At 31.5% G+C, this 12,500-nt stretch overlaps 1 protein-coding gene across 4 annotated transcripts in view; it reads right to left on the bottom strand.

The window, feature by feature from the left end:
* bwa (alkaline ceramidase) overlaps window positions 1-12,500 on the bottom strand; it is a 181,320-nt gene that overhangs the window by 45,813 nt on the left and 123,007 nt on the right. For 2 of the 4 annotated variants that reach the window (XM_068378753.1, XM_068378754.1), the window contains exon 2: window positions 8,261-8,320. The exons of 1 other annotated variant lie outside the window; for it this stretch is intronic. The gene's annotated coding sequence lies outside the window, so the exon portion shown is untranslated. The remainder of the gene's footprint in view (window positions 1-8,260; window positions 8,321-12,500) is intronic. One more of the 4 variants, XM_068378755.1, reaches the window with a different exon arrangement.

Genomic DNA, 12,500 nt, shown 5'->3' with positions numbered 1-12,500 from the left:
AACCGATAGAAAGATTGCAATTGGCTCAGGTAACTAAGACTGAACTTGGAGTCTACCAACAGGAAAAACAAAATAAATTTATTATGCGTCTTTTTCATGAACGGCTCTCAATGTAATTAAAGGTTCTGTTTTTTTTTCTTCATATGTAAGTGCTGTAATGAAATAGACAGCACCGAAGAACGCTTGCTCCAAATCAAAGCCCCCTCTTTTTCGATTTGAAGGCTTTATCTACGTTCTCAAAGTTATTTCTGGTCATTGTCCTGAGAAAAGTACAAACAGCGATGATCTTACGCTCAGTGTATTTATAATAATGTGTAGAAACGATGTACCGTAATCTCACACCGTAATTTTAATATCAATGAAAATAACATTTATTGTCTAAATGGATTTTGTAAGATATACCTGGGTACATAGAGAGGAGAGAGAGAGAGAGAGAGAGAGAGAGAGAGAGAGAGAGAGAGAGAGAGAGAGAGAGAGAGTTCATTTCAGTTTCGCGTCTAAACTTTTGGCCAACAATGCCATGACGTCATTGAGGCCGCTACATTTTATTTCTTTGCACATTCTCTAAGTGAAAAATAAAAACAACAAATTTGTGGAATTTGATACCATTTTCTTCCAGTCTAGTCGTAAAAATAAAACACACTAAAATTAATAAAAACAACAACGAAAGTATAATGAAATAACAAATGAGGAAAAAAATAATAGCGTACGAAATGTCATCCAACGTTCTGGCCACACGAGAACCCTGTGCAGTTGACGTCACAATGACGTCACTAAACCACCTCTCTCTCTCTCTCTCTCCGGCTTGCTAAATAAAGAATGAAACAGACTCACCTGTCCAATGTCCCAGGTTAAAGGTAAAAATACATTCATTATTATCTTAGTGAAAGAGCAAAACTTTTTTATCAGGGAACTGACATTCCATTGACAGAAGTATTAAGGACCCTCTTACGATTAAGTTTTCTTTGGGAATTCTCAAATTAAACTGATGTCAGCTAAATTTATAAAAGGGAACTGAGGGTATTTCGGGAAGAGATTGAAGACTGCGGGAGAAATGGAAGACGATTCCAGCTTTTCAAGTGAAAAGTTAATCATGACCTCAAAAAGGATACTATGGCTACCACATCTTCCATAGATTACCTCTCTCTCTCTCTCTCTCTCTCTCTCTCTCTCTCTCTCTCTCTCTCTCACACACACATGCACACACACACACACACACACACACACACACACACACACATATATATATATATATATATATATATATATATATATATATATATATATATATATATATATATATGTGTGTGTGTGTGTGTGTATATTTATATACACACACACATTATATATATATATATATATATATATATATATATATATATATATATATATATATATATATATATATGTATATGTATCATGAGACGTTGCTAGTCCGCTGCAGGAAAAAGGCCGCAGACATGACATGTTCTATGCCAATCTATACTCGTAAATTTTCTCAGCTTGTCAATTCATCGCCTTCTCTTCCTTTCCCGCTTCGTTTGTAATCTCTAGGGACCCACTGTTATTCTTTTTGTCCATCTATTATGTCATTCTCATTATAAGTTATTTAATTTTATTTCTTATTTTTAAAATGTCATCTACTTAATTTGCTCGCGTATCCACATTGCTCCTTTTCTGTCTCCAATCATTATTCTTCCCATAGCTCTTTGAGTTGTAAGTAATTTATGTTGTATGGCTTTAAAAGGGCTCCAAGTTCCTGATGCATAACTTAATATTGGTAAGGTCACCTGATAGAATAATTTTTTTTTAGTGAGAAAGTCATTTTACGTTTTATTATCTCATTTTGTTTACCAAAGGTCTCTGCATTTTCATTGGACATCGTCTTGGTTTTACTTTAAATTAATTTTCAGCCCTACATTTCTGCTTCTTCTATTCAAATCTATCATCTTTTGTGATTCCTCCCATGGTTCACTAAACACAACTATGTCATTTGCAAATCTAGAGTCATTCAAGTATTGCCAATTAATGCTAATTCCGACATTTTCCCACATTTTCCTCCTTTTTTTTTTTTTTTTTTTTTTTTTTTTTTTTAGGAGAGATGGGGGTCTCCCTGTCTAACCCCCTTCTCAATCGAAATTTTCTCACTATCTTCATGTAGTTTTAGGATTGATGGACTATCAGTACATATGTCTTCAAGTGTTCTCACACAAGATTCAGCGATTCCTTACTTTTGAAGGACTTTCATTACTGCTGAAGATTTAACAGAATCAAAAGCTTTTTAATGCCATACATGGTTTGTCATTCTCATTTAATTTTTCCAATAGCTGGTTAAATACATGGATATGGTCAATTATTGAATACCCACTTCTAAAGCTTGCCTGCTTTCTTGGGTGATTAAAGTCAAGCTGTCTTTCTATTTTACTTATGATCATTGAAAATATTTTACACCTGAGAGTAAACTTATTGGACAGTAATTTTTCAGGTCTTTTGTGTATCCCTTTTTGTGAATTGATATAATGATAAAGTTTTCCAAGCTCTAGGTATAGAGCATTCTTGCAAACATTTTGAGTAAAGTTCGAGTTTTCGAGTTTTCATATTATGAAATCTCCTCCATATATTATTAAATCAATTGTTAGGACATCTTTTTTTCTGCTGTTATGCTTCTGTTCATGAATTTTAATAATCTCTTCAACTTCTACTGTTAGTTTTGATACCGGCTCATGTGTTTCATTGTTCTATTGCCAAAGTTATTTCTCATATCAATATTGCAGACCATTGCATATTTTTATCACTCCATCTCTTTTTGATGATAATATATCCATTTTTATCCTTTAAAGGACATTTCTGTTGTTACCCTGTTCCAAGTCTTCTTTTCATCAAGTTGATGTTGCGTCATTTCTTTAGTGTTTCCTCAGTTTTGGTCTGATTGTGTTTACGAATGTCTTGGTTTGTTTGTTTTGGATAGTTCTGCTAATTCTGCTTATGTATCTCGGATTTTACTCTCATTTACAATCGTTTCTTTATTAGGTATTTGGTGTTTTCTGACAGTTTTTCTTAAATTTGCTTAGGAACTTTCCCACCTATTTTTTGTGCAGATTCCAATACAAATTATGTTACATTACTAATCATTTTTTCTTTAATTACTTCCATTTCATCATGTAGTTGGGAGTACCTATTTTGTGCTGCTAAACTAAACTCATTAGACCTTTCTCTTTTTACAGGAGTATTTATTTTCTTTCTTGAAATAAGTGTCTTTCTTTCATTAGATCTAGGCGCATTTAAATCTCAGCATTCTATAGCTGCTTGATTTTAGCTTGCTTAACAATGTTATATCTTTAATTGAATTAACTTTTTTCACTGAGAGTAAAACCTCTCTCTCTCTCTCTCTCTCTCTCTCTCTCTCTCTCTCTCTCTCTCTCTCTCTCTCTCTCTCTCTTAATTAAATATGAATCTGTGGGAAACATGCATTACTAAAAGTACTTATACCTTTCTCAATCCAGATACAGCATTCATGTGTGTGAGGTCTTTGATTGATGAAGAAGGAAAAGTATCATCAACTAGACAATCACGGGACGACCCTTGACTCATCCGGACACTTATTTGAACATCCTCCTTATGATCTCGCATGAACATACATTGGTGTTGATGAACAGAATCAGGGACAATGTCCTCTTTTTGACAGAGACACTATGGGAATCAGTGCTAATAAATCTTAAGCAACACTGTTACTAATGTACGGTTTAAATAACTACCACATTTTGAAAATTCTATGTAATAATAACGATGAAATTTCAAAACTATTATGTATGTATATATATATATATATATATATATATATATATATATATATATATATATATATATATATATATATACAGTATATATATATATATATATATATATATATATATATATATATATATATATATATATACTGTATGTATGTATATATACACTGTATATAATTATATATATATATATACACACTGTATATATATATATATATATATATATATATATATATATATATATATATATATATATATATATATATATATACACTGTATATATATATACATATATATATACTGTATGTATATATATATATATATATATATATATATATATATATATATACACTGTATATATATATATATATATATATATATATATATATATATATATATACAGTATTTTGATTTAAAACATTATTCTTTTGAATATTCATAATAATATGTTGAATGGAAAATCAAAGAACCTTAAACACAACTCAAACACTAAAGAAGAAAAACCATAGTTTTTTTTACTATATCTCTGGGCTCTGGTAACATAATATTATCTGTAACATTCTAGCCCCCATTGAGATACTGTAACAACAATGCCAATATTGTCTTTTATGTGAAAAAAGTGATATAATGAAATCACTTGAATGCTAGAGATCAGGGACCACTAAATACGTTAGCTCGATTGTTCTTTTAATGGGATTTAAATAAAATATCACACACAAACACACACACACACACACACACATATATATATATATATATATATATATATATATATATATATATATATATATATATATATATATATTTATATATATATATATATATATATATATATATATATATATATATATATATATATATATATATATATATATGCGTGTGTGTGTTTGTGTTCTTAACATTAAGATGTTTCTCCTACTAGGGAGTGACTAGACTTAAGACTTCTGAAGGAAACGAGACAAGTCCCATAATTCCATTAACTGCTAAATCAATGAAAAACTCCTTTAAATAGGATTCTTCTAAAACATCCGCTGCTTCAAAAAATGTCCAAAAAGTCTTACCAACATCGCGTAAAAACTTCTCAATTATTCCTTCTTCGGTTGTTTTACCCTTTTCATGGAAGGTTGCTAGTCTCTCTCTCTCTCTCTCTCTCTCTCTCTCTCTCTCTCTCTCTCTCTCTCTCTCTCTCTCTCTCTCATCCTAATGGACAAAACATAACAGTTATCATTTATAGTTCAAAAGCAAACTTAGGTTAGATCACTACCATAGGCACAATTCCTTAAAAGAAAAAAAAAAAAAATGAAGAGGCGTTTAAGGTTAAACGTCTTGAAGCATACTTTTCAGTCTTGAATTGTGTCATATTTGAGTCATCTCTATCGTTATTTTCTGCTTTAGAAATATATAGTATTTTACAAACATAATGTCTAATATTGAAAATGTATATGTGCGATATGTCAAAGCAAAGGTCTAAGCTCTTCTGCCGTTGAATTACTCAAATAATCAATGAGATTGGCATACATTTTAGAAGCGTCAAACATATAAAGCAGCAGCCACTATATTATACTTCGTTGCGGAACATTGTTACAAAAATTAAAATGAATATCTCTACAAAAATCAAATAACAAAACTTCAACTACCTGGAGTAATCCAGAGATTATCATCACATGGTCTGAGTAGGCCACCACCCTAACCCTAAAGGCCACGGGCTATGTGGAATGACGTACGGCTGCTTAACTGACACAATGCACAGCATTTAAGTTTAGTTACCGAGATCCTTTGAAAGGTCAAACGTTCGGGAGTGCAGTGGTTTGTGGAGGGGGATAAGAAAGGGTCTGAAAGGTTACCCATCATTCGCACATTATTCAAATCATTTCTTTCATAGGAACAATGTAAGCACTCATGTTGACAGGCCGTAATTCATTTCACTGATTGTGAATGAGTGTTTACTAGCGGAATGATTAACAGAGTCGAGAGTTATTCTATCAACACAAAGCCCAATCATTCATAAGAACTTTGAATGCTGTTCAACTGATAATTCTACGTTTGTTACAGATGCAAAGAATATGCATAGACCATAAGTCACTGAGAGCCACTTCAAAATATAGTGGAGCATAAAGAATAAATTCTTTCAATCGACTTATTCTGAATTCAATTTCATATATTAATCCAATTCTAAGCTCTGATATTAATGTGCATGTTTAAGGTTTTATCAAAGATGTTGAATTTTATAGCTACGCATGAATTACATTTCTTGTAATAAAAGAACAATTCTCAAAAACCTCCAATAATCATGAATAACATTACGAAGTTACGCTTATGTATGTTTTATTGGCGCTTAACATATTAATTCACCTGCATTCCATAATGCATAAAACGGACATATTGACCAAAAGCAAATGACACACGTAGTTTAATCGGTTGCACGATCGATGCGATTCGATAGATCCTCAGGGTTTAATCGATCGAAGCAGTCGTGACTGACATTCCTTTATATTATCATCATCATTACTAGCTAAGCTACAACCCTAGTTCGAAAAGCAGGATGCTACAAGGAAAATTGTGCTATCCAACGTAGCGTGCCAAGGAAGCTGGTACAATTTATTTTTATTCTAAATTAATACAAGCTCCCGCACATACACACTCAAACACACATACCCTTTGCACATACATACATCATTTATATATAGACATACACTGTGTTTTATATATATATATATATATATATATATATATATATATATATATATATATATATATTATATATATATATATATATATATATATATATACATGATTTATACACACGCATGCACACACACACACACACACACATATATATATATATATATATATATATATATATATATATATATATATATATATATATATATATAACGTCAAGCTACAACCCTACTTGAAAGCAGAAGTGAGCTCAATATGGACTAAAAACAGGCAAAAAAATATATAATAAATAAGAATAAGCGTAAATGTGATGAAAAATAGAAAAAAAAATACAGAGCAAGGTTGATGTAATCCTACTCGGTAAAACGGTATTTGGACCAAGGATTGAATGTCTGAACTACATGATTAGGAAGTCCTTTTTACCATTTGGGCAAAACCGGATTTAAACTTCTAGAATCCTATGGGTTATTGAATCTCACTCATGAAAATGCAAGGCTATTAGAACTAAGTCTACATCTAGTACCACGCACTGGATGCTATTATCTAGGACGACGTTAAAGCAAAGGATGATCTGAATCATCGAAGATCTTATAAATCATGCACAAGGAGATTTCTGAAAAATACAGCCAGAAAATAATACCCAGACCTGAAATAATGAATCAAATGAACCTGAAAAATTTTAAAAGGCCAGAAAGAAAAACGATATTCAAAATATGGCTGTATAAAAGAAGAAAAACATTCCCAGGATAGGCCGTTTCCACAAATCTTGAAAGGATTTTTTAAGTATAATGATTTTCCCTTCAATTAGAGACGTAAAAAAAAAAAAAAAAAAAAAAAAAAAAATCACAACCAAGGACACCTTTACATTACGTATCAATGGTAATTAGAATCAGAATATAATAAATTATTTCCATAAAAATATCAACAAAACTATGCTGTTGTAATCAACATGAATACTAGCTATCAAATAGCATACGTCTAAATGCATGATACCTTTATAGGGGTTAATATAAATATCAGTAGTTGCAATCAACATGAAATAGGGTTCGAGAAGGAACATTTTTTAAACTTTCTACTCATTTAGAAATAATGCTTTTTGAAACGTAAAAATTACATAATCCCCATATATATTTTTTTTCTATATAATGGGAGACTCCATTTTGACCTACTCCATCACAACTTATAAGATCATCATGAATTTTTTTTCTGTCTATTGAACGATAAGCTAAATTATTATGAAATTTTCTCGAAATACAACATAATGGAAAAAAGTCCTTTAAAGAGAGTTTTCCCTCATATGCGGGTTAGTAAGGAATAGTAGGATAATACATCTAAGAATGGAGGACTACTTTGGATTACTAACAACGAGGCTAAATTACTTCTTTCATCAAATCCAAAACTCATCATGCTTCTTCGTGACTTTCAATTAAGTTTATATGACTAAATTTTGTATGATTTTATCTTTGTACATTGAACTTTGTTTGCTTATCAGGATATGCTTATCTGGATGAATCGTCCAGTTAAGGTTGTTCATTAGTCCCGATTTTCAGTTTTACTTAGGTTGAAAATACATACAAAAAAAAAGCTACATCCAACTTCTTTGGCAAGCAAATAGGGCACCAATAAATATTTATAGGTAAAATCAAATCTACAAAATAAAGCATGGAGCTCTGAATATGAATATAACAGGACAATGCTACTATGCCATACAGGATGAAAAATAAGAGGGAATATTTCTAAAAGGGAGAATGAATAAAAAAACTTAATGAAAGATGTTGTACTGCTACCTCTAGCAAAAGTACTGCAACTGTGACATACAGCACGGAGAGGCAAGGAGAGCCCTCAATCTGAAACAGAAATAAAAAAAAAAAATCAGGATAAGCGTCTCATATGCAGAGAGAATTAAAGGTCCAAAGTGATAGTGCCTAAGGGCTTTATATGCATCTAGTGATTAAGAAAAGATCTCTGTACGAAAATAACACACTATTTGTTATTAGTACAGCAAAAATAAACAATGCAAGTGAACTTTTTGGATTTATTTACTATTCTAATAAGCAACTGATATATCTCTTTTAATTACTAAATTATTCAAATTAGGAGTTTGAAAATTCTATGATGTTGAATATACAGAAGAGAGCCTTACTAATTGACTGCTGATATGAGAATTCAATACAAGAACCGGGCTAATATTTATACAAACATTGCGCATCTAGAATATTTGATTAATATTATATAAATATAGAATTAAATAATCGTCCAAACATCTTGTAGCAAAATTCAGACATCATTAAAAAATTTCCCGTAAAAATAATCTCTAATGTAGTATTTTACATAGAATTAGAACCACCATAAATTTCTTCTAGAAACATAGCTATCCATCTATTCATACATCATTGAAAGAAATTTACTTACTAATAAGCGTAATCTCAAAAAATCAAACAGTAAATTTAAAAACGTAGATATCTTTAAATAATAGAAAAGGAACTTACATAATTCATTTTCTAACAAAAAGATTCTGAAAATAATGACTTAAGTAGGAAGAGCTACCTTGTTTAACAAATAAAGAATAGCACTAATAATGGAATGTTGGTTATCAATATAGATGCAAACCCAATATTCGACGCAAGAACAGAAATTAAAACTAAATTTGGCTTGTACAAAGGAAAATCCTCAGTGTTGCCTTTTCCTTTCTACTTTCTTTGTCACATTACTTTGAGAAGATGATAACACCTAAAGCTGCCAGAAAACTATCTTTGTTCCTAAACCTTCCAATATCTAGTGACGATAATACTATTAACTGTGATTCAGATCCTTTGTTTTACAGTTATTAGAATACTGTTCTTTTGTTAGGATGTCAGCAGTTTCTCAAGGTCCTTATCTTTCAGACATGCTTACTCTGTTCGAAGATGTCTTTTCTTTTATAAATCAGAAACAGTAATTATGTGTTATACCATAGTCTTATCTTATCATTTTAGGTCAAGTTCCACGAGCTATTATTAATCAGGGATCTTCTATTATCACCCGTAGTGCCTTTTTCCCAATATCCATAGCCGGTCGAGACGAAATACATTAAAACTTCTGTCTCATTTTCTTAACTAATTTCATCTCTTTCTATAGAAAGTGTTGATTGTATAAAAGACGCAGCATTTTCGTAGCAGTGCTGTCTTATCTTTCCGTATATCAAGCATTACTGAGTTGTATACAAACTAACCTACCGGTTAGGAAACATGGCACCACCGCTGAACTTGAAACAGAGCCTCGACACTTTTTTGTAGTTTGACTACAGCGCAGGCTACTCATCTTGCATGGCATCTGCATCCACAAATTCTTGAGGTGTCGCGTTGTCATAGTTCCCACTACTAACAATCTTTCACTCCTCTTGCTGTAAGTAGCGAAATAAAGTCTTCTTCATGGAAGAAAGTGGCAGTTCATACAATCCCTTCTTTCTCTAAGAAAATATTGTAGCGAGTGAGAATGGGACGCAGGGGTTGTCAACTTGTCATTCGACCCCATTGAAATCAGCAAGTTGTAGGTCTACAAGATCTTGTTTTGCCTGCTCTTCCTTTAGTAACAAACTAAACTAAATATCATATCAATATTGTCTTTATCTCATTATACAGGATATAACGGTTAATCTGGAACTTAAAAAGCATAATAAAAGAGGCCTACCCCTATGGCCTTGGGCGTTTCGCTGTCGTTAAGGGAGTTGTACCTAAATATCGGCATCATTTAATGAATGCACATATACCATACTACACCTGCTTGACTGCATCTGCGTCAATAGGAACCACATTAAAAAGAACAAAAATTAAAAAGGGGCAGAGAGAGATTAGGTGTGGCACAAAGAAGGTGGTGTGTCCTCTTTCAATACTGAAACAGCATTTCCGTACGGTACGGGGATGCAACTATATTCTATGAAATGTAAAGAGAATTTTACTTATTTGGATGAGATTCTTCTAGGTGAAGGATACTCCAAAATCAAATCATCGTTCCCTGGTCTTGGATAGTGCCATAGCCTCTGTACCATGGTCTTCCAGTCTCGAGGTAGAGTTCTTTTGCTTAGGGTAGGCAACACCCGGGCACATTACTCTATTTTTTCTTTTGCTTTTGTTTTTTGAAATTTTTATAGTTTATATATGAAAGATGTGTGTTAATGTTGTTACTGTTCTGAGAATATTTTGTTTTAATTTCTTCTTACATTTCTTGTAGTTTATTTATTTCCTTTTATCATTGGGCTATTTTTCCCTGCAAGAGTCCTACTTTTCCAACTAGGGTTGTAGCTTAGCTAGTAATAATAATAATAATAATAATAATAATAATAATAATAATAATAATGATAATGATGATGATGATGATGACTTCCATAAAACTGATCAGAATCAAAATGAATCTATATTTCAGATTATCTCCGTCCATTTTTGACATCCAATATGCAAATGCATCTGGTCAGGTCACCTTGCATGACCCAGCAGTTGCTTGAGGAGGAAAATAAAGTCATACTTTATAATTTGTCAAGGCCAGTGGTCCTTAGTCCCTTTTTAAGCTTGAAATTCATTTGGCTTCCAGCTTTCATTCAAGCCTGACCTATCATTTGTTAAGATTGTGGTGTTTCGGTGTAACATCTGTTTTATTTTTTACCAAGTTATACCGTTAGCGTAAATGTATTCGACCTCATAGTCACTCATGTAAATTATTGAATATACAATTATTGTACCAAAGTGTTAGGATTAGAATATCCCATTTTCATCACCAGTTTTGTTGATAAACAATCAATATAAATTAAATAACATGATATTACCTGAACACCCAATGTTTATGCTAACACTAAAGAAGCGAGGTCTAGAAGTCTATTACAATTCTACGATAGATGATAATCTTTATTTCAAGATTCTGTGTCTATCACTGCGCTGTGAGTTATAACTTGTTAGAGTATTCAAATTGCTGTAGTGAAGACAGAGAAACCTCAAGGACTTAGAATTACCAATGAAGGTAAATTCAGAGCAATACTTGAGTGTACCAATGGTTGCGTTCGCCTCAGTCTTCACGGCAGCATCAATGATGCCGATACTACAGAGTTTAGGAAAGGATGTGATGTAGTACCTCACGATACCATTTTCCCTTACCTTCATCCTTCCTGACTTTCACTGGTAATTCTGTATGTGAATACTCTAAAGTTTGATAGCATAAATCATTCCATTTATTTATAAGTTTCACCTGTTAATTTTTATATTTTCATCTTTGGACCATCTAATCTCTGGAAACCTTTTAGGCATGTTCTGCATAATTGTTTGTTCATTTCAAATGACTATTATAATAATTGCATCAATACTACTAATAATAATGAATATGATGTTGATGGTGAAAAAAATGACCAAATATTCTAGTTCACCAGAACTACATGCTAGGAAGTCATGGCCAAATTTTGATCTATAACTTAAACACGAGTGATGTGCACTTTTGAAAAGAAGCACACTGACCTTGGTGAGAAGAAATAAAATGAGAGCAGAAATAGCATCATAATCCTCTTTTCTCAGTGTTTGATTCACTGCTTCCGTTCATGAAATCTTTATTGAAAACACACAGACGCACTCGCACACAAGCGCACACACCCACACACACACACACACACACAGAATTTCCTGTGCATTACTTATGCTTCAGTCAGATTAATCATAACTAAAATAACATTACTCCTGGAAGAATGAAATTTAAATAAAGTTATATATTAATATACTGTATATATATGTGTATATATATATATATATATATATATATATATATATATATATATATATATATATATATATATATATACATACACACACACACACAGAATTTCCTGTGCATTACTTATGCTTCAGTCAGGTTAATCATAACTAAAATAACATTACTCCTGGAAGAATGAAATTTAAATAAAGTTATATATCAATATACTGTATATATGTGTGTATATATACTATATATATACATATATATATATATATATATATATATATATATATATATATATATATATATATATATACA

This window comes from Palaemon carinicauda, chromosome 8 (genome assembly GCF_036898095.1).
Source record: "Palaemon carinicauda isolate YSFRI2023 chromosome 8, ASM3689809v2, whole genome shotgun sequence".
NCBI lineage: Eukaryota > Metazoa > Arthropoda > Malacostraca > Decapoda > Palaemonidae > Palaemon > Palaemon carinicauda.
Note: the sequence above shows the minus strand (reverse complement) of the source record. Positions and strands in the feature narration are given on the sequence as shown.